The sequence below is a fragment of the Lagopus muta genome, chromosome 1, assembly GCF_023343835.1.
Source record: "Lagopus muta isolate bLagMut1 chromosome 1, bLagMut1 primary, whole genome shotgun sequence".
Lineage (NCBI taxonomy): Eukaryota > Metazoa > Chordata > Aves > Galliformes > Phasianidae > Lagopus > Lagopus muta.
The window spans coordinates 90,774,011-90,801,966 of record NC_064433.1 but is presented as its reverse complement, the minus strand read 5'-3'; the positions used below and the strand labels follow the sequence as shown (position 1 = coordinate 90,801,966).

The 27,956-nt window shown below is 36.9% G+C and overlaps 1 protein-coding gene across 8 annotated transcripts in view; it reads right to left on the bottom strand.

Moving 5' to 3' along the window:
* The window catches only part of EPHA6 (EPH receptor A6), a 504,987-nt gene that overhangs the window by 187,694 nt on the left and 289,337 nt on the right, over positions 1-27,956 (bottom strand). The window lies entirely within an intron of this gene.

The window sequence follows — 27,956 nt, the reverse complement described above, 5'->3', positions numbered from 1 at the left end:
CTTACTGCTTTATTTTTTTTAAGATAAAAATCACAGCAGTCCTACTATGGTCAGTTTGACATCTCCATGTAATATCTTTAAAAAAGATGCATTAAACATTTCATAATGTGATCTTCTGTACCAAATCTTGCCATCAGCTATTCAAGAATGTTCTGTTATATACATACCAATTTCAAAGATGCTGTTTGCTTTCTTTTAAAACAGGAGGAAAAATGAACATAGTATTACAGATTCCAAGATAACAATAGTCACCATTACCCAACATTTTTCTAAGCAGACAATCCTGAATCCAAAACTAATACAGAATAACTAATATGACACATTTATTGGCTACCTCAAGTAATTTCAAGTAGATAATCTTATGGCAAGGAAGACAACAGTTCAAAGCTTACACAGCTTGAAGAAATAATTTAATTTTTATATCTTCGAGAATGATTTGTATGTAGTATTCAGAATAATCACTTGTAAGTATAATTGTTATGATAAATACATAATTGAAACATAATTCTAGTTCAAGTGCTGCAGATGCACTGTTCTCAGTGTCTGAAACATTCATATTCCACATAATCAATTCAAATGCTTGAAGAGGTCTTGTATATATGCTGTCAGCAAGCTCTCAACACTTGTTCTGTCATGCTGGGCACAGTGGGACTGTTTCTGGCTCCCTGATCTCCTAGCTGACTTCCAGACCTACAAGAGAGCAGGGTGCATCTCCAGGGCTCCAGTCTCTCAGATTCACACAATCCTGCCTCTGCTGATGGGCAGTATAGCAAACATGCAGGACTTTAGCTGTAGTTAACCTCAGTGCTATAACTGCCCAGCCCTCGGGGTGACCCAGCATTGGGGATCTCCTTGCTTGGAGTACCTTTGACCCTAGTTCTAATCATCACTCTTTGCCTTGGCTCTAATGTTCTATTCTCCCTGCAGGTACACAAGCACTGCCATTGAGTTGCTTGGTGGTTGGGTTAGTGTTCCCAGATATCCGGGATCTACCAGGCTTGAGTAAATAATGTTTTCTGTAAGGGGAAGGCATGCTTCATAAACTACTGGAGTTCTCTGAAACAGTCAATAATCATGTAGTTTAGAAAGATATACATCTTAATCATAGCATCATAAAGTCATTAAGGTTGGAAAAGACCTCTAAGATCATCTAGTCCAACTGTTATCAATACTGCCCACTAGACTATGTCCCAAAGTACTACATCTATCATTTCTCCCTGGGCAGCCTAATCCAATGCCTCACCACTCTTTCTGAGAAGAAATTCTTTCTAATATCCAACCTTGACTTCCCCTGGCTCAACTTGAGGATATTCCCTTTTATCCTCTGTTACGCAGGGGAACTGGTCAACCCCTCATCACAACCTCATTTCAGGCAGTTGTAGAGAGTAATTAGGTCTCCCCTGAGCCTCCTCTTCTCCAGACTGAAAAATGCCAGCTCCCCCAGCTGCTCCTCACAAGACTTGTGTTCCAGACCTTTCACCAGCTTTGTGGCCCTTCTCCGGACACACTCAAGGACCCTCATGGTCCAGAGTCTCTGAAAAGAAGATAGGTCTTTGTATGGATAGATAATGATAGAAAACACTGGGTAAGAATAAATGGTCTTTTTGTTTACAGTGGGAAAGGTCTGCAAGCTGCCTAGAGCAATACGTCTGGCTTACACTGTGAAGTTCAAGATGTTCATAAATAATGAAAAAATCTGCTAAACGAACCGGAGTACTGAGATAGAAAGAATGTGAAGAACTATGAAAGGACTTCATGAGAATGACGTATTGGACAGTAAAATGACGTATTGGACAGTAAAATGGCGTATGAAATTTGAAACACTAATGCACAAGGCAAAAGAAACCCTAATTTCATAAGAAAAAATAAGCTCTGAACTGAACATTCCCATCCAGAAGCAAGATTTTTAAGTTGCAAGATACAGATCTATGAAAATGCCAGCTCTGTCCTCATCTGTGGTAAAAAAAGATTAAATGGAATGCTTGGGATTACAAAAAAAAGAAAAGAGAACAAAACAGAACTTTACACTGCCACAGTGGAGGTTACTATTTCAAATGTATGTTGAATACTGTGTGTGGTTTTTGTCACCTCATCTCAACAATGATATAACGAACCAGGTTAGGGTTCAGAAAATAGCTACAATAGGTATTACATCAAAGATGTGGAAGGAATTACATACAGGTGACTCCAGAAAAAAAACAGGGCTTTCAAATCTGAAAAGGAGGAAACAACAGAAGGTTAAATCATGAATGATGTGAAGAATGTAAGGAGTGACTGTTCACTGCTTCTTTCAGCACATAAAACACCATCAAATGAAATTGAAAGGAAGTGATTTCCAATCAAATGTGAAAATAAGCTGTAGAATTCCTAAACAATAACTGTTATGGGTTCCCTTTTAACATGTGTTTAATAATAAAGTATTAAATTGCTACTGGGCAAGAAAGTCCCAAAGGTACAACTTTTCAGAGATTTGGTGCATAGTCAGGGGATGGCTCTTGTAAACCTTTTCTTTCCTTTACACATCTCTAATCTCCAGTTTTTGGCTATTCTCAGAGACAGAATATGAGGCCAGATGGATCAATAGTGTGATTGAGGACAGATGCTCTTGTGTATAACCAACAGGAATGGAAAATGAATGAATGTGAATTATCGGGTTGCTGCATAGCTTGTTTTTCTAATTGATAGCTTGATGAAGAATCTTATTCTGTTTTCGTTTTTTCAAGGGATGTGTGTCCAGAGTGATGGTGGTGACAGGTCTGTCATTTTTTTCACTGAATCTACTGCATATGCATGGAGAAACTGCTTGCATATTTCATACTGTACAGTATGTAGAGTAGAGTAGTCTATAGTAAAGTGCAAAGCACAATCTGTGGCAACGCTAGTGTGTCTCAGTCACACTAGATTCATTTAGTGTGGACTATGCTTGCATAAGGAGTGAGCCAGTTTATTGTAAACCGTGCATGGAGCCTCCAGAGTGAGATATGGAATATAATTACATATATAATTACACAAATCCGAAGTACATGCTGAAATTGATATACCACTGGATTGATTTTTATTATTATCTTTAATAAATCCTACAGAGGCTGAGATATTACTTTGTTTAAAGCACAGGCTGTACATGACTTATTTGGATAAGGAATGCAGCATTGTTGTAGGTATCATCACTGTCAAACAGGAAGCATTTCATTGAATAAAGATGCGACCGAGTTTAAAAACTCATGTGAAAAGATTTATTACTTAATAAAGTTTGCACAGCACATTTAGTCTGGATGGGAATCATAAACCCTAGAATGTTCACTGCTTATGTCCTGCACTACATAAAATAAGGACAATTTATTCCCCTTCCACAGGTCAAAACATAATAAGCATATTTTTACTACTAGTCAAACAGAAAATACGTAGAGAATGAAGCGTCCCTATCTATGTTCTGGCAGTGAAGTGTTGGAAGCATCTTGCAACTGAATAAGATATATGAACTTAAGTTCTGTCCTCTTTCTGCATGGAAGGCCACCTACAGTCACTTTTGCTGCAGGTAGGTAAGCATCTGCAGGCTGAGACAGAGGTGGCATGCAAGGCTGTCAGCCAAAATGCTCACTGGTGAGTCGCAGGCAGTGACAGCCATTTGTGGGCTGTACTCACACTCATTCAATGGATCACCTACATAAGAACTGACTTTTTGCCTCAACTGTCTAGAAAGCAAGGTTCTACATTGATTGCTTTCAGTCTGCCTGGCATGTTTACATAACAGTGCATAAGGACAGCTTCTTGGTCATTTCACAATGCACTACATTTTCTGTCTTCACATCCACACATGAATTTATTGCCAACCGTTTTTAGGATGGAGAGATGATTCTTATGATGCAGACAAACTAACTAAAGTACTTTCGGCACTTTTAATACAAGATTACACTACTGTCCTGCAATGGAAAAGGAAGAAAGACATATTATTATTATTATTTTTTAATTTGAGTTCTCTTTTCCTATGTCAAAAATAACAATATGAATACAGAGATATACCAGACAGCTTCAGTCAGGTTTTACCAATTTACTGGGAACTTGTTAGACAGAGACCATGCAAGGTCTGAAGGTGAAGTCCACTGTGCACTTGTCTGTACGCATAATTTAGCAGGTGTGAAGCAACCATGATGATAACAGAAAATAAGAACATGAGGTGAAAAACAGGTTTTGACAATATTAAAACTATACAGCTCTTTAGAGAGAACATTTCTGTTCTTCTTTAATGATATGATTCCTCTTCTGTATATACCCAGAATACATCTCAATTACTTTCTCATAAAATCCCTCAAGAAAATAGTGTTTTCCCATCCACTGAAAATCTCAGTAGTAAATAAAGTTTGTTTTCTGTTATTTCAATTGCAATTATCCATTGCAATTTTTGGTTAAAAACATTACACAAAGCAGTCATATAACAGCCCATAACCTTAAACATTTATTTTGGGAATGCCTTTAGTCTTTCATACGGGTGTTAATTCCTGTAGCTTATGATTCTGTTCTGTTCTAAATGTCAGATTTTCTAGTCCCCCCACACACTAATAATTTCTTCTTCCATTTTCAAAGGAAGCAGCTAATCCTGGAAAGTATGCAATTATGATGTGAGATACTGACTCATGGAGACAAAATAAGATGGAGATATGAAAAAAATTGCAACACTGAGGATAGCTAAAATTTAGTTTTTCAACTTCTGATTCTCAAATGGAAAACAAAGGCTTTCCAAGAGAAACTGATATTGTATAGAAATAAATTAACAGTAATTATAGTTTTAATGGAAAATCTTTAACCATCTTGGCTGATTCACAGAAGTAAATATATAGCTGCATCTTCTGTTTTGCTCTTGTAAGATATACTTCTTAAAGGCAGAGATTTCAGTGTTAGTGAACATGTATGTTCACCCAAAGCACACGAGGTTGGTTTGGTTTTTTTTTTCAGTATGTGTAAGGTGCAAGCAGAATACAATTTCTAAAGAATTTAAAAGAAGGGAGGGAGGGAGGGAGGGAGGGAGGGAGGGAGGAAGGAAGGAAGGAAGGAAGGAAGGAAGGAAGGAAGGAAGGAAGGAAGGAAGGAAGGAAGGAAGGAAGGAAGGAAGGAAGGAAGGAAGGAAGGAAGGAAGGAAGGGAGGGAGGGAGGGAGGGAGGGAGGGAGGGAGGGTGGGAGGGAGGGAGGGAGGGAGGGAGGAAGGGAGGGAGGAAGGGAGGAAGGGAGGAAGGGAGGAAAAGAGAGAGAAAAAACCCTCTGATCAAAATAATGTACCAAAATCCTACAGAACTCGCAGACCACAATGAACAGGGATAACTGATTACTGCTAGCCTTCTGAATTCAAATTATTTCTAGAACTCCACATGTTGGCTTCATCACACGCACTGCAGATGAGAAATTTGATGAGAGAGGAATTTTCAAAATCAGACAATGACTAAGAATCTTATTCCTGAGACAGAATAAATCTAATATTATGCTATTTATGACAGGCTAAAAGAAAGCTTTTAAGAGATGACAGTAGGAAGAACTGGTATTTGAACTCTTTGTCAATGAGATCATAAAGATTAAACGGTTACAAGGCCTGAGTTTCAGATTTAATGCATTTGGAAACACTGATATTAAAGTATGGACAAAATAAATACTGGAGATAATGCTAGCAGCCAATGTGAGTACTCTGAACTCCTCAATTGTGATACATTATTTATGATCTAGTTAGAAAACATGGCAAGGAGGGCAGAATCCCTTTCTCAAAGGTTTGGATCTAAGAGATAAGGAATTAAAGAAATTAACAGATGAATTCCTGAGAGAGGGCATAAGTTGCATTTCCCTCTCACTCCTAGTAAGATATCCCAACATTTGGACTACACAACATTATTGAAATTGCTTGAAATGATCTGAGACAATTTGTATCCCAAGTAACGCGTAAATAGTACTAGTTACTGTTGGGATTATTTTTTACTAACTCAGTTTCTGAATCATTACTCTGACCATGGCATAGAACTTTCTGCAAATTATAGTGAAGCCAACTTTCAGATAGATTGGTTTCAGTCCAGAAGCTTACAGAGCAGGCATAGAGCCTTATAACTGAAGGAACAGTGCATTGCAACAGATTAAATGTAAATTAATAACAATTTTAAAATGCATGCATTTGATCATGCAGCCTGGATTTCCAAGTGTACTAAGCTCTCACAGACTACATTTTCACTGCAAGTTTTCATTGAAGCTACCTACAGAAAAAAATAATCACATAATCTTTAAATTTCTAGAGCATCTTATTAAATTATACTGAGATTCCAAGAATGCTGTTACTGATGTGGACAATTCAGTCCTCACAGACATTTTTCTGAAAGATGTCAAATGCATCCCAATACAGTACCTGAAATATTCATGTTTTTCTTTCAAAATTGAGAAAATAATTTAGATACTTAGAAATTAATTTTATGCTTTGACCAAATATGAAAGTAAAAACAAACAAAGAAACAAAAACTCCTGCAAAACAGTAATTTCAAAGACATAAAACCACATTAAAATGTAGAAAAAAGGCCAGATATTTAAAAGGACAGTTAGTCAGTTCTTCACAGTACACTGCGATCAGCAGAAATATTTTACTCAGTTACATTTGTTTACCATATCCAAAATATGATACAAAATAAAACTGCTCCATTGTTACTATACAGATTTTGGCCCTAATGCAATAAAAATCAGCTACTATGCATTTAAATAATCTCTAAGACAGATTCTGAGCAATAAACTGCAGCCAAAATGAAGATGAATTTTAATAAAGACTTCAGTGGAGGAAACTCACACTGCTCTTTTATTTGTCTCTACTGAATGCTGAAACTGCCCCTAAACTTAATACCTAAAAAATACGAAGAACAACTCAATAATCACCAACATCCATGTCTTTCATATCCGCTTACTGATAGTTCCAGAAAAGAAATTTTAAAAAAGCAATCTTTTGCCTAAACATTGTAGGGCTGGCTCCCAAATCAGAATGTTTTCCTTATCCAAAGCTAATGGTCTAAAACTCCAAATTTTGTAGTAACTGTTGCATCATTTATGCTCTGTTTTCCTCCTTTCATTTTGCTTCCCATTTTTAATAGCAGTACAACTTTCTAAATGCTGTTAATTGCTTCACTGTTGGAATGTCTTACCTATTGTACTTTGCTATCAAAACCTAGACCTTGCAAGGCTGCAGGTAGGCGAATTTTTCAGTATCCAAAGCATGGATGTAGCAAGAACAGGGAATATGAAACAGGACAAAGAGGACATGGGTTCTTGTTCCTCTACTGTGGGCAAATCACATCTTGGTAATGTGGTGAGAGCTGACGGTCATCTGGGAAGAGCCTCAGGGAAGAACACCGCCTCAGCCTACAAAGTGTCTTTCTGCATTTATGCCTAGCAGTACCAGGGAAATTTCTTCAGATAGTTCTGTGGCGCAAAGCACCATTTCTCATAGATCCTCAAGGAGGGTGTTGTCCACTTTTGCTTTGAGAGGATTTAAGCTTTTTTTTTTTTCATGTGTGCCATATTATAAATGTGCATAAACAAAAGGCTCTGGCTTTATCAGAACCCATTTGAAAAGAAAATTTGTCCCAAATATTCTTTCTTTGATATCATTATTCTGACAAAACTCTCATTCACACTATGCTGTAAAGGATTTTAAATAGCCAAGGATGGGGCAGTGGGGATGGGCAGTTTGTTCTTCACAACACCAACCAGGTGGCCTCTTTAGCATCAAGTTGGCTTAAGCACACATTCCAGTCCAAAACTGTTGTGCATGTGTTCCTGTGGCATGCTAAGCAAATCCTGCTATCCTCTTCCAGCTCTTTCAGCTAGCACCCTTCAATCAACAAATTGCACCTTGGCATTAGCAGTAGGTTTAACATGGACTTCTGCCACCTTCCCAGTCCCAGGCTAAATTGCTATGAACATATGCAGAGTGCGTGTTGTTCATTTTTAGAGCTTTATGATGGCATAGTTAATTGTACTGGAAGTGCAATTGATGGAAACAGAGTTACAGATTGAATAGGCAATGCAGCAGATGTACAAGGTCATTCAACAAGGACTGCTCATTACTTCCCATTACCACCCTTGAGGAGAAACTGTAGTATATGCCAGGATGGAGCTCATGTTCTGTCACCTCATCTTTCAGTTTCATCCCAAAGGCCATCTTTGTTTTCCTATAGATAACATTTCCCAATTATAACATGTTACCTTAAATTACAGTGATTCAGTAATTTCTAATATAATTCATGTATGTGAAGTTTGCTACTATTGATCCTATCCATTTTAAGAAAGATGATTCCTAGAAATTGCATTCAATGTGTTTGTATGCTCACAGATGTGTTTCGGATCCATTTAACAGCAATAAAAGATAGATGCCTTGTTTAATTTTAAATCACATTCATGCTATTTACATTTATCTTTTATTTTCTTAACTCACTGAATTGCAGACTGACAAAATTTGTCAGAAAAGAACTTAACTTGCTCAGCAGTTTATAGGGTTTCAAAACTCTGGAATTTTTGCTTCTTCTTATATAGCATTCATGAACAAAGATAGGTGCTATCTGGATATCAAAAACTACACCACCATTTCTTAAATTTTTCTGCAAATCAGCAGGATTTTACACAAAACAATTCATAACTGTTTTTCAACAGCTGCCACTTTCTGAAGAGCAGCAGCCTTCAGAAAGGCCTTTCAGCCTTCATTCATTCCAAGTGATTTCTCAGTGAGCTGGAAGGAAGCACTGCCCTTCCCATATTGGAGACACACATCTAGGTGGAGTCATTGAGGCATTCTTTAAAGAAAGCTCTTTCTAGGGATAATTCAAATTTCATTTAGCAGAAGGTCAAACTTCCTATGAAAGTAATATCTGCCAGAAACAGAAGAGAGGGACATCTGTAGTTATACTCTATACTAATCAGTTTTCTCACTAATATGAGGAAAAAAAAAAGTGTACTTTCCCCAGTACTGTTCCTGAATTTTGTGGTGGGAGATTACTCTGTTTTGCTTCCTGAAAATCTAGACATTTTCTGGGTTTGCTGACCAGTGGCAGCACAGCCATCTCACAGAGCTGATTCTCACAGCCGTTTGAATCAGTCCTGATTTTCCTCTTAATATTTTTCTAGGTTAAACAAAAAGATGCCTTAAATTCCAGATGATTGTTGCTTTTCTGGCGCTTTCAAATCTCCCTTCAAAATCCATCTTTCTTCTAAGAAGGACCTTTAAAGAGAAGCCATTTTTCAACCTGCCGTCATTGGCATTTCAAACTGTTGCCTTCTGCAGAGCGAGGCTTTTTGTTTAACAAATGTACACTGTGATTGTGTCTGTCATGGAATTAAGATTATTTCTGAAGCCACAGCAGAGATATCTCCAAATAAGAATGCCAAAAGTCATTTAACTTTCTCTGAATAACCACACATTAAACAGAAGATGTTAAAAGCAAAAGAGAAAGGTGAAAGCCTGGGACATAAGATATATACCTAACTACTTGCATTGACTGAGATGAATCTCAGTAAGTCGGGGTCCTCAACCGTGTATTTCAGTGCTAGAATTAAGAATAGAGATTTCGACCAAGGCATACAATAAATGCCATATTTACATATGGGAAAATGATGGTTCTTGTTTATATTGCCTTTAATCCACAGTCTTAGACTGCTGATCTAACAAATGAAAAAGAGAGAGCGGTTGCAATGTTTCATTTGCAAACATTTTTTTTGCAGAAAGATGTCAAACTTTTTGTGAAGAATAATTCAAGATAACTGATTCAAGTTGCTGTACTTTTAAGTATTGTCTTAAGTATATATTATTATATATATATTTACTATATATTATACTTATATATATTATATAAGTATACTATTAAGTATAGCTTAATTATTAATTGTGCTTATTAATTGTCCTGAAACCTATGAAAAAATACTGTTTGTTTTTTTTTGTCTAAAAATGCAAAAGTGTAGGAAAATGATTTACTACATCCATTTAATAATAAATTGATAAGACTTATCTTACATGGCTGCAGAATACCCAGTAATTATGGAGAGCAGATTTTTCTTACTTATTTTCTTGCCATCCTGTTTCTTCAAGATCTGATATCAAATATAAGTGTTTGTGAGTGGTCACCTACAAATCTCATGATATGAACTATTTCTTACAACTCAAAGGGCTGACATAACATGTTCATTTAACTAAGTATTTTTTTTTGCTGCACTGTGCACATTACTGTGCTGAGTCACTTTTCCTGTGTTCAGATAATGTGTGGCCTTCAAGAGTATCCATCAGTCAGCAGATACACTCAATTAAGGCTTTGTTGTTTTTTGTTTTTTTTTAATGGCACACAATGCTTATTTATTCTATGGACAGCGTGGCTGGAACAACTGATAAGAGCCTGATTCAGGGCTGGACACATCCAACCTTATTTTGTTTTTCTTCTCTCACTCTTCGTCACTGTTTATCTTTGCTTTGCATTACTTATTTTTTGTAATGATCAAATACAGTTCCTAATCTTAACATGATTTTCTACAAAATGTTGGAGTGCCAAAGTAATTCCTTTTTTTGTTCATTTTTCCCATATACCCAACTAAAGAATTACTCAAAAGACATCCTATCCTTGTACCTCACTGTAGTGCCGTGCCTCTTGGTTTGCTAGATGCACTCTGCTGAAAATGGCAGTGGCTGTACTAAAATACTGCAAGAAGAGACCATTTATTTGAAAGAAAAACATGTGGAAGCTATACTCATTGCTAGGGTTCCTTCAAAAGCAAGCTTTCTTATCGTTTATTAAAACACAAAAACTTTTGTTTTGTTTTGTTTTGCTTTTTAGGAGATGTTTCCTGTGGAACATCCTCATTGAGAGAAATTAATGAAACTACAGCAAAGATAAAAATAAAAATTATCATAGAGGTTGGTGGTGTCATTTCATTTCTTGATAAATAGGTGGACAATCTGATTAAGTGCTACTAGAAAAGTAGGATTTCTAACATAAGTGCTATGAATGAGGATTAAAAAAAATTCGGAAATGGTCCATTTACACTGGAGTAAAATCATATGGATCAGTCACAGCCAGAACTCAAAGCACTGCTGCTTGCACCCTTTTTCAGACTAGCTTGTGTTCACTTTCAAATTATACTCTCTGTAATATTACAAAGGCACTACAGTCACTAAAACAGTTTTTATAGAGAACAATTTCTTGGCAAGTGAGTAAATCAGACATTATTTGTACCTGTCATCAATTAGCTTCCATTGCTCTTGTATTTCCAGTATGCTGTGCCAATTCCAAGAAGATATTAAGATTATGAAGATACCAATACATTAAGAAAAAAAAATCATTCAAAGTCTCATTTTGAACGGACCACTTACTAAAAAAAAATCAGTTATAAATTGTATGCAAGTTATTCATCTGGCTGTAACACAAAGTATTCTGACATGAGAATATTAATAGAACAATATGAGAGCCAATGAGGTAGCTCAAATTCTATATAGATAATCATTAAATAAATGCATATTTGGCTCAATAAAACATGATACAACTATGACTACAATTAATGTATTTTTACAAAGAGTAGAGAAACTCATCACTGTATACCTATGAAACCTCAAGGAAAGGAACTGAATAATCTCATCAAAGGAATGAATGTTAGGTGTACTGGAGCCAGCAGTTCATAAAATCTTGTATTTCAAATTTAGATTAACTTCTTTTACTGAATATTAAATTCTTATTTGCTTAGGGGCATCCCTTTAATGTCATGAGAATGTTAGTAGGAGTTAATAGAAGAAATACTGAATCACCAACACTGAAGAAAATTGAATCCCACCAAGTGCATTGAATAATAATATGATGAGGAGGAGTGAGGAACTGGTCAAATCTTTATGCAGCAACCACCATGCCAGATAATGCTAGACGTATAATAGACAAGGAACAGAGCAGCCTTTCAAAAATTAATTAATCAACCTTCAGTTCACTGAGGTAATACCTTCTTTGAAATGCGTTTCAGAATGGTTCTTTTGACAACTTCTCCTGTATAAATCACCACCTTAATTTCAGTTTCTTCACAGCAAAGGTAAGCCACATGAACATTACATTTCAAGACATTTCCCATACTTTGCTTATCATCTTACCTATATACTTTAAACCAAAACACATAAACCACAGGACTGTTCTGTGTGAGAAGAATTTCTTCCCCCTTCCTAACTATGATGGGAATGTTCACAGGTAACATCATGTCATTGTTGCCCATTAGGAAGTCCCATAGAAGGGACAGAGAAAGGACAGGATTTCAGCAGGTGCTGGGGTAAGTGTAGCTTCTCTCATCCTGAGAACAAGATGATCTGTTGTGGGGCAGGACAAAGATGTGGCCTATATTAAACTGCAATGTAGAGACTGAGATGCAGGAACAAACTGTAACATGAGAAAGTGAGTGGCATGATGGAGAAATTAAACGCTCTTTTCAGATCAGATCCGTATAGAGATCTTTCCACAGCCCAGAGCCTGTTGTGATGTGAACCGCACCAAGGTGCAAGTGAGTTTCATGGGAAGGACTGGCCTTATATTCTTAGGCTGTTTCAGGAACCCTCTGAGAACCATGTGGTTCAAAGGCAGCTGAATCTTCTGCCTGGCAGTGGACTGCAGCTGCTACCATCCTGCTAGGTAATATGAACTCACAACAATTCAAGAAAGTGAGATGGCAACAAGCAGTCTCCCTGGGTTGTCCTGTAAGCCAGATGTCTTTTCATTCCAATTCTGTGTTAAAAAGAAACTTAAAACTGTAGGGAGCTTCTGTAATTTCCTAGTGGCCACTCTACTCTGATGCATGGTAACACCTTAGCTCTCTTAGGGCACACGATTTAGTGTGTGGCTCTGGGCGTTACTTTGGAGACTAATGTAGTAAACAAGTATCTTAAGTTTTATTTTCAGCACTTTAAATGTGTACTGGAATGGACTTCTAAGCACCCCTTAGAAGGACTGTGAAGGCTGCTTCACATTTCAGAAGCTCTTTGGCTTTCGGTTAGATGACATGTTCAGAGAACAAATAGGAATGAAGTTGCTCCAGAAGGCTGCACCATCTCTCTATCAAGTTCACAGTGCTGATGACATTTTTCTATTCAGCTCAGTAATCCACCTTCCACTTGGGATCCTATTCCTCTTGTGTCCTACATATTTGTTGACTATAATTATAATTATTAGGTGCTGTACAATTGTCAAGAAATTCTGTTATTTTTGTAATATATACTGCACCCATTAGTGCAGTCTGTGCTTGCTTCTCATTGCTTTTCCATCACATACTGTGATGCTGCATAAAGGCTTTTATCCCTAGAGAGCCTTTTTTTTTTCATGAAATGTGCTGAGGTGTTAGAAATCTATTCAAAACGCTGCTGCTATCTTTGACTTTGATACAATTAGCTAGTCAGTAAAAAAGCATGCTGGAATGCACTATGAAAGAAATAAAAAATACACTGAGCCGATACCGAGTTGATTCAGTGCTGATGTGTTTAGCCGACTGTCTCAAAAAGAGATAAGTAGCAAACCATTTCAAAGATAAGTCTTCCCAAACAATAAAAAAAACAACCTCAAACTTGACATTTCCAAAGTGATGAATCTTGGATTAAATCATGTGAAATGTCAAAATGAAGAGAAAAAGAAAAATCAATAGCTGTGCATATGAAGCAATGTGAGGTCAACTGCTCTGCATTGCCAGTGCCATGTCACCCATGCCTTTTTAATAGCATTTTTAGAATGCACAATATCTACAAGACACGAGAGATTAATTTCTGAGACTCCATTTCTTCTTGAAAACAAAATCAAGTGTTTTATTTTTAGAGAGTTTGAGGCAGAGGCATAACAAAATGGTGCATTTCCAAAAAAGTTTTTACTGAATCCTTGAGATTGGTTCACCCACTTTACTCTTAGCATTTCAGAATACCTTTTTCTCCTTGAATTTTAGATATATTTTTACCTGATGGGTAACTGAAAGCTTTATTCAGAGAGGAAACAAAGGGCTTAGAAACCGTCAGTTTTTGAAACGTTCCCAAGCTTGCAAACTTTTCTGTGGCAAAACCAGGATTTTCATGTTACAGCCATAGGTGTGGCGTAAGCATCTCTCTCCTGCCATCACTTGGGCACCTGTCCCAACAAAGCACACGGCTCTCATTCCCAGGCTATGGACGCTGACACTGTGGTCATCCAAACCGACTGTCCTGGGCCCATAATGGAGATGTCCAATATGAACAATATGAATTTTCCCCGTATTGTACTTTAGTGTCCATGGTTAAGATGTAGATTTGGGGCGTTTAATTTTCTTTTGTGTATTAGCAATTTTTCTAACTTCATTTTTAAAGGTGAGGCACTGATAATTTTTGACAGGTCTGAGTCTCAGTATGGTGATTTGCAGTGAGGCGAAAAGGCATTTATGCATAGGCAACTTTCCATTGCAGTGGGGTTTTATAGGCCAAAATGCAACACATTTGATGATGTTATTGCTAATACACGGCAAAAGATGTCTGAGAGGCTGAGTTAGCTGGTTAATACCCTTGGACTAGCCTTGGATTAGGAGTTGTTGAATACAGAAACTATATATAGTACTGGAAAAGAATCACCAAGTTGCAAAAAACCTTTATTTTTCCAGAGCAGTGGACCATAACGATTTTCCTTTTACCTCCAATCATTGTTCTAAGTTAGGTTTAAGAGGCTTCTCAATGAAAATACAGACTAGACATAGAATACTAGCATACTTTTTAATGCAGTCTTATTTATATTTGAGAGACAAACAGAAGTTCAGAGGAACTGGATAATTCCTTAGGGGGGGTGTGAGCAAAGAGAGAGGCCTTTTCTTCATTTTTATCCTATCAGTGGGACAGAATGTTTATTTGGAAAGAAAGAGGAGAAGGAACTTCAGAGTAAAGAGGATGTTTGAAATGATATCAGGGATTACACTCATAATGCTGTAAACTACATATAAACTCCTAGAGCTAACTTCTCACTCTAAAGATAAATGTCATTAATTCACAATACCATCCCTAAGCCTCCAAAGAGTTTCTGCATAAAAGATTATAGCATGAGCTGCTTTACAACTTTTCAGATGGAGACAAAAATGGAAACGACAATATTTTATAAAATACAGTCAGCACTAGTAAAAGAAAGCTGTCTGTGAAGTTTTGAAGTTTTTCTACAATAGTTATTACCGATATTTTTTATGCTGTTTATAGAGAAAAAACCCCAGTTTGAAGGATATGAGTGCACTATATCAAAAATGGCTTTCATTTTAAAACTCTTTTACAGCTAGGAAAAAAAAATCAACCAGCTTTTGAAATGAGATTTTTCACTCAACCACTCACTGTAGAGCTAACATAATTGTGGTGTCGAACCACAGCAGACTGTGTCAGTTCTCTCTGTAATTACTGAGCAGACAAGGGCATTACAGAGTATGACTGAAGGATTGTTGTTTCCCAAATCTGGCAGGAGTCTTTCTGAACTGAATGTCATCAGTAAACATAAAATATTTATCATCTTTGATGAGCTGGTGGTTAAATAGCTTCTTAAAAATAACTCGGATTTTGCCAAGCAATATGTCCAGAAACACATCTTTGAAAAAGAGGGGAAAAAACAGCTCCAGTTTCTCTTCCATTAGTTAATACATAGACATGCAAATATGAACTGCTTTATTCCAAACAGTTTAAATTAGGGAATGCGGCTCTGATGTCTGACATCTATGGGACAGAAAACTGCAGACAGTGCAATGCAGAAGATAATGCGTAATTTAGCTCTGCACTTACACCAACACTGACGACCAGAAATCACAAAGTGACTAAGGAGGGGAGAAAGGGTGCTTTCTGAATGCTATTTCTGAGAATCTTAAAAATCATTTTATGCTTGCATGGAATTTCTATTTATTTATTTATTGCTCGTAAACAAGAAATTCTTTTCACCAACCAAATTTTGACAAGAATGCTATGGAAAACATAGGCTAGCCAAGGAAAATATGGTAAATCAAGGAAAAGGCGCTCAGTTTTGTCAATAACATTCCTGGACAATGTGACAGAGCTCCCTCTTTGGAAAAACAACCACTGCATTGCTTCTGCAACAGAAATGTATAAAACCATTCTAGTAAATTTTTACTGGTGTTTTCTCATGTTTGTAGGAAGAGAAAAAAGAAGCTTTAGACATTATAGAGCATCCCTTAGGCAGTCCCTATTTACTTTTTCATCAAATAAGAACTTGGTGCTTAATTACAGCTGATGACAAACCATGTAAGAGAGATGTCAAAAATCAAAATGTCAAAACAACTGCATGGTCCTATGGGCGAATTCAAAGGCAATCCTGGAAAAGTTATGTTTTCAACAGCCTCAGCTATAAATTACTCCTGCATACAGTTTCTTCCTTTCTACGTAGAAGATACAGAAGAAGATAAAGGTCTTGTAATTACTGCACCAAGATTTTTTCAGACCTGCAGCTCAGAAATCTAAACTTTAAAGCAAAATCTGAAAGTAAAAAAAAATAAAAAAATAAAAAAAATAGCAATTATTGTTGTAGAGGATTATTCATTCCTTTTTTATTTATAGATTTGTGTCTTTTGGGATCCTGCCATTCCTGTGGTATGAGTATGTACCAGCTGTTTGTGAAAAAAGATGCTGGCTCTTCATCAATCTAATTAAACCAATACATTTTATTGCATATTTTTGCACATCATCAGTATTCTGTAAAATCAAACTATAAATGCTATTTTTTTTTTAAATATTAAGATGTATCTTGCAAAGGCTTGATACATCTGCGTAAACTTCAGAGTACCTGTTTATCAATTTATGACTGTTCAAAGAATTTACTGTTAGCTTAGGACTACAGAAAAGGAGAGTTCCATGACCTTTCACATGCATGCTTGTCAGCATTTCCTTAAAGGCTTCTGAGATGCCAGTCATTCCTAGTCAAACTAGGCATGGGATTAGAGAACTCATTGAGAAAGGGACTTCCAGTAATGGTCTGAACTTCTGCTCAAAACAGGACCCAGCTAGGTCGAGGTTTCCAAGGTTTTATCCAATAAAGTATTGAATATCTCCATAGATGGAACAGAAGTCTTCAAAGTGCCAGGTTTCCAGAAGTACTAAGTAGTTCAGCATAGTAGATAGCTTTTATTAATATCCTTCACTGAACAAAATGCTGGACTAGCCACTCAGGAGTGTCTAAGACTTTAAACCAGAGCACACGTGGTTTCACTGGGCTTACTGCTTGCAAAACAGGTGTTCTGCCTTCAAAACAAAGCTTCACAAAATACTGACAAAGCTGTCTAAAAATCTTTCTATTTACATTGCAATCAATGATAATAACACATTATCACTATAGCATCAGTTTAATTCTGAACGCTTAATTATGTTGGCTTAGTAAATACATTGGTAAACAATTAACTGACCATTAATGAAATTAAAATACAGATTTTTATCACTGTATAAAGGTAAAGCAAGTAGCTAAGTGGTTCAAGATATGAGGTTTGATTCTTGCAAATCTTCTCTGGAACTGTGCTCTCTGCCCATGCCTCCTCTATTCTATTTCTCAGTGTAAAGGAAACTACTTAACTAACTGGCATTATCAGGGATCTCAGTCTCAGTAAGAAAACTAATACATTCAAGGTCCATTTCCCCTGAGATCTGCCATCCAAGAACTAATTGCTTCATCTTATAGTTTACAAAGACCCTGAAAGCCCAATTGAATAAGGGAATTAAGCATTTCAAATGTTTTCTAACAAAAGGTCAATTAAGAATTCAGCAGCTTTACAAAAACCAAACCCAACCCTTTAAGATGGCACTGGTAGTATTTGATTAAAACCATGTGTGCTGATGAAGGCACTGCCTTTCTTCTCCAGAACTGTTGTCTGTTTCCTTATGCCAACATCACTGCCCTTATTCAATCTGAGAGCTGAGGCAATCCAGACACAGCCTGGGAGAGCCTGAGTTTCTCATTACGTGTCATCCTAGATGTCAGAGAGTTGCCTCAAACCTTTTTCCTATGATGCATACAATGCATTCATCACCAGACAGAAATAGCCCAGAAGAAAGATTTCTTCTGGCTGATTAGATCTGATTAAAAACCTCTACTGATTTGAATACCTAATTGGGAATACTTTGGAGAGGAAAAAAAAAGTGTGTGTATATATGTATGTGTGTGTATATGTATGTATATATAGTGTCTGAGTCTAGGTACAAGCATTTCTAGCAGATCTACTACTGTGTGACTTCATTAAATGTTAAACTTCATTAAATGTGATGCTGCTTTAGCTTGCAACAGGCCAGATGTTAGGTTAACCTAACAAAGGCCTTTGGGCATAACTTGGCCTGCCTGAAGCTGTGATTCAGCTTGGTTAGCTGTATCAAATGCAGCTAATTACAACAGCTATCTCAGGACTGGGTGACTGGTCCTTATCTAATTTATTTTTGTCTTAAGTCTCTGTGATTAGGTGGTATAGTGCCTTGTGTCATATCTATTTGTGAATATGCATATGCTTTTAGTGACAGACAGTAATGACAAGGAGTTACTGTATGATGAATGAACTTCTTATTACCACAGAATTAACTAAATAAAGGAATACAGGCACAGGAGGATAGCATATACCTTCAAAGAACAGTCACAAGAGAATACCAGAAGCTCCTGAGCTATATGCAACTTAGCAATCATTAGTTACCATCCTCAAAGGCTGCTGTTGGAGCTGGATAAAAACAGTTTTAGAGGTTTTATGGAAAAAAAAAATCAAAAAGTATCTAGCACATCTAAAATGCATCATATATAGAATACTGTGATGTAGAGTAAAACTATAATGCAATAAGACAGAGCAAGTTGTACAGTAGGTTAGCAAATAAAAAAGACCCAAGAGTGAAGAGGAAGCATTAATATCGACACTGCACTCCCTTCTGGAAAATACTCAGGATGTCTTCCTCTCAACCAGATCTTTTACTGAAGACACCAACCCTGAGAAGCAGTGTGAGGGCAAACATCTTAACCTTTTTTAGGAGTATATACTATAAAGTTTATGTGCATATGACCTAGGCAGGCTTTAGCAGGCCCAGGTGATCAACATGAGTTTCAATAAATCCAAGTGCAAGGTCTTGAACCTGGGTCATCACAAGCCCCTCAATCAATACAAGCAGCGGGATGTAAAGATGGAGCACAGCCCTGCTTTAAAGGACCTTGGAATACAGATGGATGGTAAGCTGGACATGAGGCAGCAGTGTGCCCTTACAGACCAGAAAACCAACTGTATCCTGGGCTGCATCAAAAGAAGCATGGCTAGCAGGGAGGGAGGTGATCCTGCCTCTGTTCTGTGCTGGTGAGATCTTACTTGGAGTACTGCGTGCAGATGTAGAGTCTTCAGTACACGTGAGACACAGACCTGCTGGAACATGGTCCACAGTAGGGCCACAAAAATGATCAAAGAACACCTCCCCTACAAGGACAGGCTGGGAGAGCAGGGATGGTTCAGCCTGAAGAAGAGGAGGCTCTGGGCAGATCTGATAGCAGCTTTTCAGTATCTAAAGGGGGGCTATAAAAAGGAAGAGGACAGACCCTTTAGCATGGGCTGTTGTGATAGGATAAATGGAAATGATTTCAAACAAAAAGAGAGGAATTTAGATCTGACATAAGGAAGAAGTTTTTTATGGTAAGGGTGGTGCAGAATTGGAACATGTTTTCCAGTGGTAGGTGCCCCATCACTGGACACATCCAAGGTCAGGCTGGATGGGGCTCTGAGCAACCTGATCTAGCTGTAGATATCCCTGTTCATAGCAGGAGAGTTGGACTAGATGACCTTTAAAGGTAAATTCCAACTCAAAAGATTCTATGATTCTATGATATATATAATTTAACTGTCATTGTTCTCTATTAGAAGAGTTAATATCACTTAAACTGGTACGAGCAGTAACCATTAACCTAAATAAATGCTATGCATTCAAATCATGTACAATTTTTAATTATACACATGAACCTATTATTCCTCCACCTCAGTTGCAGAATAGGATGAATCCTATTCACTGAACAGGAAGCTTTTCAATGTATCTTATCTTAATCCAACATGGTCCCAAGCTGATATTTGATTTGGCTCTAAAAAGCGATGTTCCTATTCCAGTATTTTGTAAATTAATATCAAAACAGTGTCAAAAATTGTCTTTGTGAAGTGAATTGCTATTTCTTTCTATATTTTACAGGAAAAAAAAAAGGCAAAGTTTAAAAGCAAAGTTTCTTGAAATGCGAGTATGCCGTCTTTGACATAGCAGAATCTACGTTGTAATAGGGTATGCTATAAGTTCCATTATAAACTATACCAGAAAAAAATATAACTCAAGAGTTTAATGGCACGCTGAGAACTAACTAGCCAGTTGTGTACATCATACATTCTTTTTAAGTTCTGGAATCAATTCAGCAACAGAACTTTAATTCATGCATGGTATCACTTATGAAACCGGTGAAATGACATAGGAATATGTGGTACTGGGAATTACAGCAGAATATCCTGCTTTTGCATACTAACATGTATGCTTTTATATCCCTTTTCCTTCGTTAAGACAGAAGCACATACAGTATTCAGAAGCACAGAACTGAGAGAAGCCCAAAGAGAATTTCAACCACAGAACAGCAATGATTTAGCTACTACATGTGAAGAGATGGAGCTTTTGGGCTAAAGGATGAAATGCTGATGTATCACATGCTGAGATGAAAAAGGAATAGGGGGGAGAGAAACTCCAGACAAAGAGAAAATAAGCAGAAGACAACAAGCAGAGATAACACTCAGCAGATCTAGCTAGGGGGAAGGATGTATAGCAGGCTAATTCGAAAGAAAGAAGCTCAAAGGCATCTGAAGAAAACAGTTCTTTATTATTTGAAAACTGATGTAAGAATAGGACCTAGATTAAAAAAAATCTTAGAACAGTTTTTTGTCTGTTTGTTTGTTTGAAATGGTGTAAGAATTAAACAAAGTTAAAGACTGTAATTCAAGAGAGCAAACCATATTCTTTAGTTAGTACAAGTTCCAAAGATAAAAGAAAATGGATGCAAGCCAAGGAGGATATGCTTCTACATGAGTATCACCTTTACGTGGCATTTGGTGTGTATCTAGTTAAGAACATATCATAAATGAGAAGACCTCTTCAAGAAAATAGTCTCCAGATATCAAAGATTTCCTAACTCATACAATGTGGATATAAAAACTGGGATTTTGCCTTTCTGTTTTTCATTTAAAATTTGCTTCAGTTAGTGACATTCACACACTGCCAGCTCAATGAAAAACTTAAACATTTTAGTAAATGCCACTGCACAGCCTGTAGAGAATAAAGGGCTTATTGACATGCCAGCTTCCAACATAAAATGTCATGATTGCAGTACTGACTAAAAGCATATCAAAATAAACATCTGAAAGTTAAGGTAATGCTTGGAGCTTCAGAAGACAATCTTTTTGAACTACTAAATTCACACTTAAATATATATATATATGTATATCCATCTCCTGAAGCATTCTGAGATATAAACTAGCGATTTTGTCTAAGTGGTTGAGGCATAATATATATATATATATATTTTTTTTTAACCCTGCTTTAGGCAGCTTAGCTCTTGCCTTTTATCATATTATTGTTGCTCTATATCTTCACTGAGTATCATCCATGGGCATAGCAGCAATGACTCTTTTATATTTTACTTGATCAAAATTACTTGAGAAATTGCCTTGGAAATAACATTAATAGCAAAACAATAGCAGAACAATATCCAGAACAATAAATTGCCTCTGCTACCCATTAGATACCAAAATAGTACTGAAATGCTTACAAATATAGAGGACATTTATTCATTGTCAGCAAAATCCAACCAATTTACCTGATTTGTATTGTAAATGGGAAAAAAAATATCAAGAAACCACATTATAATGACTATTACATTTGTTTGCTCACATGAGAGTTTGGAAGTTCACCAGTACTGTTGGCCTGTCACACTTCCCACTGACATTTGTATTGGATTTCGTCATGAAAGAATTTAACCAGCCAAATAAAGTCTTGAGCAAGAATAGTGGGTTTGGCAACTGTCTTCCAAACCAATATTTGCAATCATGATTAGGAGAAGATGGATGTGTGAAATTCTTTCCTGCAGTAAATCTGGTACCTTCATCCATTTTATTACTGAAGTAAAAGGAAATACGTATGCTGTCACAGTATCATTTATCAGTTTTATTTCTTTAATGCAATATACAGTGCAGTCTGTGTTGCATATACATATGCAATTACTTTCTATTCTGTTTCTAGGTTCCTCTTATTACTGAAGTCCTAAAATGCATCTATGGGCGCTGCTCCGAAAGTCATGCCTTCTATTTTATTATGTTGGCTCCCGATATCAGAGGCAGGTGTCAGTGGTAAGGAAGTAGAAGTGAAACCTTAACACAAATATTCCATTACATTTTACTGCTGTGTGACAGATGGCAGCCGAGGGGCAGTCTGACGGAACAGAAGTGCATCTGAAGCAAAGGTATGCCATGCAATTCCACCATGCTGTAAAAATGGCACCCACTAACATTTACTGATGTTTGCTGAATGTTTATAGAGACCAAACAGGGTATGTGAGCACAATTAGGCAGTGGACGGTGCATTTCAGCAGTGTCAACAGTGACAGTGGGTCACCTCCACTGGTGTTGATTTTTATGAACGCGACATGGAGGCTCTTCTTCATCACTGGCAAAAATGCACATCTAACAGTGTTGAAAAATACCGTTTTGTAGCTGAGAATTTGCTCTACTGAACAGTGTCATTGTGAATTCACACCTGTTGTAGTTTCCATAGAAATGAATAGGAGGCAACCTACATATTTAATACACACTGCTCAGACTCATCAGGGAACGGTTTAAAAGCTTCAGTGTAATTCCTAACAATTCATTTACTAGACTCTTATAAGGAAATAGGACTTTCAAAATGTTAACTGCTATACCGTGAAAGGCTTCAGTCAAGTGCTGAAGTAAAGTCTTAGTTACTAGAGAGGAAGAAGAGAGCATAACACAAAGTGTGACTTTACAGTGGTTTCCTGAAATACAAATAATCAAAAGTTAATGGAAAAGTGATCGACAAGGGGACATAGCAACCACATGCCATTTGCTGTAAATTCTCTCAGTAGGTGGGCAAAAATTAAAAAATATATATATATATATATATATATATATATATATATATATATATATATGAGAGTACAAAATCCCATGTTTTGGCAATCGGATTCACAGTTTTGCAAATTGCCCTTGTGTTTTTTATACTAAATATTTTATTATTATTATTTTAAATCTTAAGAGCTTAAGCTTTCCTCTAAATAAATATCTTTTCATTAGTGCTCACAGGTACCTGGACATTTACACAGGTTAGATACTGGCAGATCTTTGTGAAGTCTGCAAAACCAGGAGCTCACAGCATCTGCAGTTCTCTTTCCTTTTGATAAAGAAAAAATTATTCAAGGTCAAGTAACATAAAATTACTCTCAGCTGCTTGTGACAGATTTCAGCTGCAGCCCAGCAGTCTTCACCTTTCTCAAGTTAAATGATTTCCATACTTACATAGACTTTTTAAAATAACATGAACAACCTGACATGAAGTAACAACTTTAAATGTTATCAGACATTATCTGGTATTGCTGCCATACAAATCTTCCTTTCTGGACTGTGACTGGCCTCTGTTTGTGGTGCCACTTTATAGTGCACCTGAAGTTAACAGTAGTTGCACTTCTCAGTGTATTTAGTGAAGTACTGTGGAAGTGTCCTTATTTCTTAAGATCTCCAGCTTTCTTTTGTAGCAGATATATGCATGCTGAGTTGGGTCAAACAGTCAAGTGTGAATTAAATTATTCCTTTTTTTTTTCGCTGACATAAGTAGCTAACCCAGTTTTAATCTGAACAGAGATATCAGCAATTATTCAGCTAGTACGCTGAAGAAACATGAAATGCTAATACACCTTTTTTGCTTTTTTTTTTTTTTATGAGAGATGTATTACACTGCTTTGTTGTCTAAAAGAAGATTCTTCAATGTGAAAGAACAAGGCATTATCAGTTCTAATTTAATCTTAAAACAACCTGGATACTTCCTTGTAGAGGATTACAGGAAACAAACTTGATTACATATGAAGAAATAAGGAAGCAGAAAAGGTAGAATCTCAAACAAGGCTAAATCCTATTACACTTTTTGTCCTTCTCTGCCCTTGTAGCAGATATATAACTTACATTGCAAAGAGAAAAATGGAAAAAACGTTGTTTTACTTTTGCAACTGTTTTTATATCTATATGATACAACTTTATTAAAAAAAAATATGAACTTATAAGAAAATGTTTACTGATGAGCTTCTATGAACTTCCAAAAACTGTAGACCTAACATTGTTTAACTTGTCTCCTGGGAAGGGGCCTCTGTTGAGTACGATCCTGACTTCTTTGCCTGGGTTTGATGGAAGGACTGACTGAATGCTCACAGGGAAACTGCAACACAGCTCCTGCGGTAGAAGTTGAAAATTAACCCGTAATACTGAGAAAAGCATCTTCTGGCTATATAGCAATCTGCTGTCTTATGAAAACTAATTTATAAACCTCAGACCTGCCAGATACTAGCAATTATTCCTGCAAGCTAAACTTTTTGTCAGCATTGGAAACAGGCACCCACAGAAATCCTCTCACTGGTTGCTTTTCCCTCAGGATCCTTAGATGAGTTGACAGCCTGCCTGTATCTCCATCTTCTGAAAGGTATGCTGGCACACGTGCAATATGTTACAATCTGAATTAATAGTATTACATGCTAAAGGCAACCCTCTACAAGGGTTCAGCCATTACATCATATGCAATACAGAGGAGCACTAGGTGAGTACAGTCCTCCATCTCTCTGAATATATTCTCTGGCTCAAAAGATCAGTGCCTGCCCATCCAGCTTACTCGGTCTGTTAAATTTGCTGTGAGCCACTGAAAAGCGCCTGACTCCCTCATCTTTATATCCTCCCTTCAGGTACTACAAATCCACATTTATTTTTCATCCTACAGAACAACCTATCTTAATTTAGCATATGCAGATAATAACTAAAACATTATCATACTGCATCCTTAAGAGAACAGACTACTGAAAGAAAGCAAGAACGAGTTTTGATGACTCATTTGGCCCCAATTCATTTCCCAAATGTGCATATTTAAGGCCTTATATTTTAATTCATATGAGACAAAGAAGTTCAAACAGTACTATTAAACATGAAAGAATTTTGCTTGCAAGAAATCTGTTTAATTAGTATGAGTAGAAAAGAAGCAGAGACATGGGTTTTGAACTAAAGTACTAATAAATGAGAAACAAAGAATAAGTGGAAAGTAAACCTGGGGCAAGCAAAATTCGGTCTCCATTACACTGCAGCCCAATTAATTCCATCTGTATTATCCATGTGTAACAGAACAAAACGGACTGGTGTACATTTTCACAGCAAGATACCACTTGCTTTCCTTCCACCCATAAACACTTGCTAGAAAGTAAAAAAGCAGCGTAACAGAACATGCTTATGTTCTAATTACTGAACATCTACAAACCTTTCATAAATGTTATTTTCATTTACATTTTATTCTGTTGCTCAGTGACACAGATCACAAAACATTTGTTTCCTTGTATTGTTATGAAATTTAAATATCAAGCAGTGTAGAATCACCAAATTAGTATGCTTATTAATGCTACATTTTACTAGATGAGTATAATATAGTATGTCCTTTGCACAACTGGTGGTAAAAGTGAAACATTTTACTTCAGTTGGAACAGCAGTGAGCAGCTGTCTTTAAAGATCAGCTCACAAGAATGATAATTACAGGATTTGCTATTCAACTCACTCTGTGTCCATCCTATCGTATAAATTAATTATTCTTTGAATGATTAGCAAATGCGATAAATATTTTGTCATAGGGTGTGTACAGATAGCTACTGTGGAATCATTTACTGTGCAACAAGTAAATGTTGCAAATGTTGTTCCTTTCAGGTGCACAGAGATACATCCCACTTCTTCCACAGACTTTCTTTAGTGGCTCACAAAAGGAAATCTGAAGAATCTCCTACCTGGGAAACTATGAAAGCAAGAGATGGAGCAGACGCTAAGGATCTTCCCTGGACTTTTTGATTTCACGTATTTTGTATTTTGCTACTTTCTTATTGATTGAAAGCAAAGCTATGGGAAAAGGACACTTTAAAAAGACAAATGTTTACTCAACATTAAGGAAAAGATGCCAGCTCTATTGTTTACATTTACCACCAGTTCTCTTCTCATTCTTTTTTAAGTCAGATTTGGGTCTAACCTCCAAGGCAGAGGTCTATTTTTATTTGCAGATGCGTGTATTTATATAATTTACATCTTGTGAGGGAGAAGAGGAAGGGAGCTGCCTCTAACCACTGCAGGGAATTGCCTCATGTTCAGTCATTTCTTGTGAACCAGTTCTTTATTCCTTTACTTGAGAAGGATTTGTCAGTCTAAAGAGTCTCTTGTAGTGACGATTCTCTCAGTTCTCAGAAGCATGTCACTACCTGTGGCTGTACGTCCGATGAAAAGAGAGTGCTAACTGTACTTTACCTGGCAGATTGGACTACTCACTGCATTGCCAGCTCCGAAGACAGAATGCATTTCCTTAACTCTGATCATGCCCTGCTACTTCACCAGATTTGTTGTCCAGCACTCACTATTTACTTGGCCAGGTGATACACCAAAAGGATTTCAGCATAAGAGAGACACTAGTTGGAGTGCTGGCAAACAAAGGTAGATTTTCCCAGCCTTAACTCCTCTGCAAAGAGTATAAACGTTCACTCTTGAAACGTAAGATAATTTCAGCTTAGATAGAAGGATAGATCATGTCACTTTCAGTACTTACAAAGGTACAAGTTATTACTGTCATTTTCCTATTACACAAGCAGACCCTCTTCACTCGGTAGAGTGAACCATGGACATTTGTAATAAACAGACACACTGAGATAAGTAAAAATATTGATCTGAACTACAGGCTTCCTTGAACTAAGCCTACACGAGTACCAGCAGTTTTGTAAAATTTTACAAGTTTCAGGTGTGTCATTCTCATACAGGAAACTAAAACCTGAGAAATTTCCCCAGCAGTGGCTACGCAAACAGCTAAGCCTACTGACCATTGCAAAGTGCACATGAAGCCTCTTACCAACAAAATATCTCCCTCTTCTGTCTCTTCACTCTCACGGTACTGTAGGGTCCCTTACATTCCTTTTTGTTTTGCAGCATTTAAACACTTCACATTGTTTTCATTTTTATTCTCAACATCCTTTGATTTGTCGTGCTCCATTCACAACCTACATGCATTAGTTCCTGCCTAACTATAACGTTACTGTTTTAGAGGTAGAGAAGGAAAACTACTGAAGATTGCTCTGAAATGAACATCATCAACCTACTGTATAGATCAAGTTTTCTCTGGGAAACTTAGCAGCATTCTGCATGCTTACATACTCCCCTGGACAATTAACTGTCCTGTGATGTTGTGAGTAACATGCCAAGGGCTTCTGAGTTACGATTTTATCTCCTGTGCTGAGATATTCTTGTTAATATTCTTGTGCATCTCAAAGTCATTTAAAATCCATGCTTCCTATTGTTTTGAAGGGATGCAATCATCACCAGCTACAGAGAGAGAGAGAGAGATAGGAAAAGGGAAAGAAGATGAGAAGTATTCAAGTACTCCAAGACTACAGTCTTCCTGATTTGGCTACCCTCAGAGGACATGTATACTCCATTGACCAGAAATGGCAGGATGCTGGGTGAGGTAAACTTGTTCTCCCTCCATGAAAGCCTTTGTAATACTTTTTAAAAGTCAGAGTTAATTTTCAAGGAAATGAAGTAGAATATGCAAAAATATTATTAAATCTGAATAAGGCACCACACAGTTACAAGCCACTCTACAGTTCTGAGAAGGCCTGTATCTTTCTTATTTAACCTGCCTGCTACATAAGAAG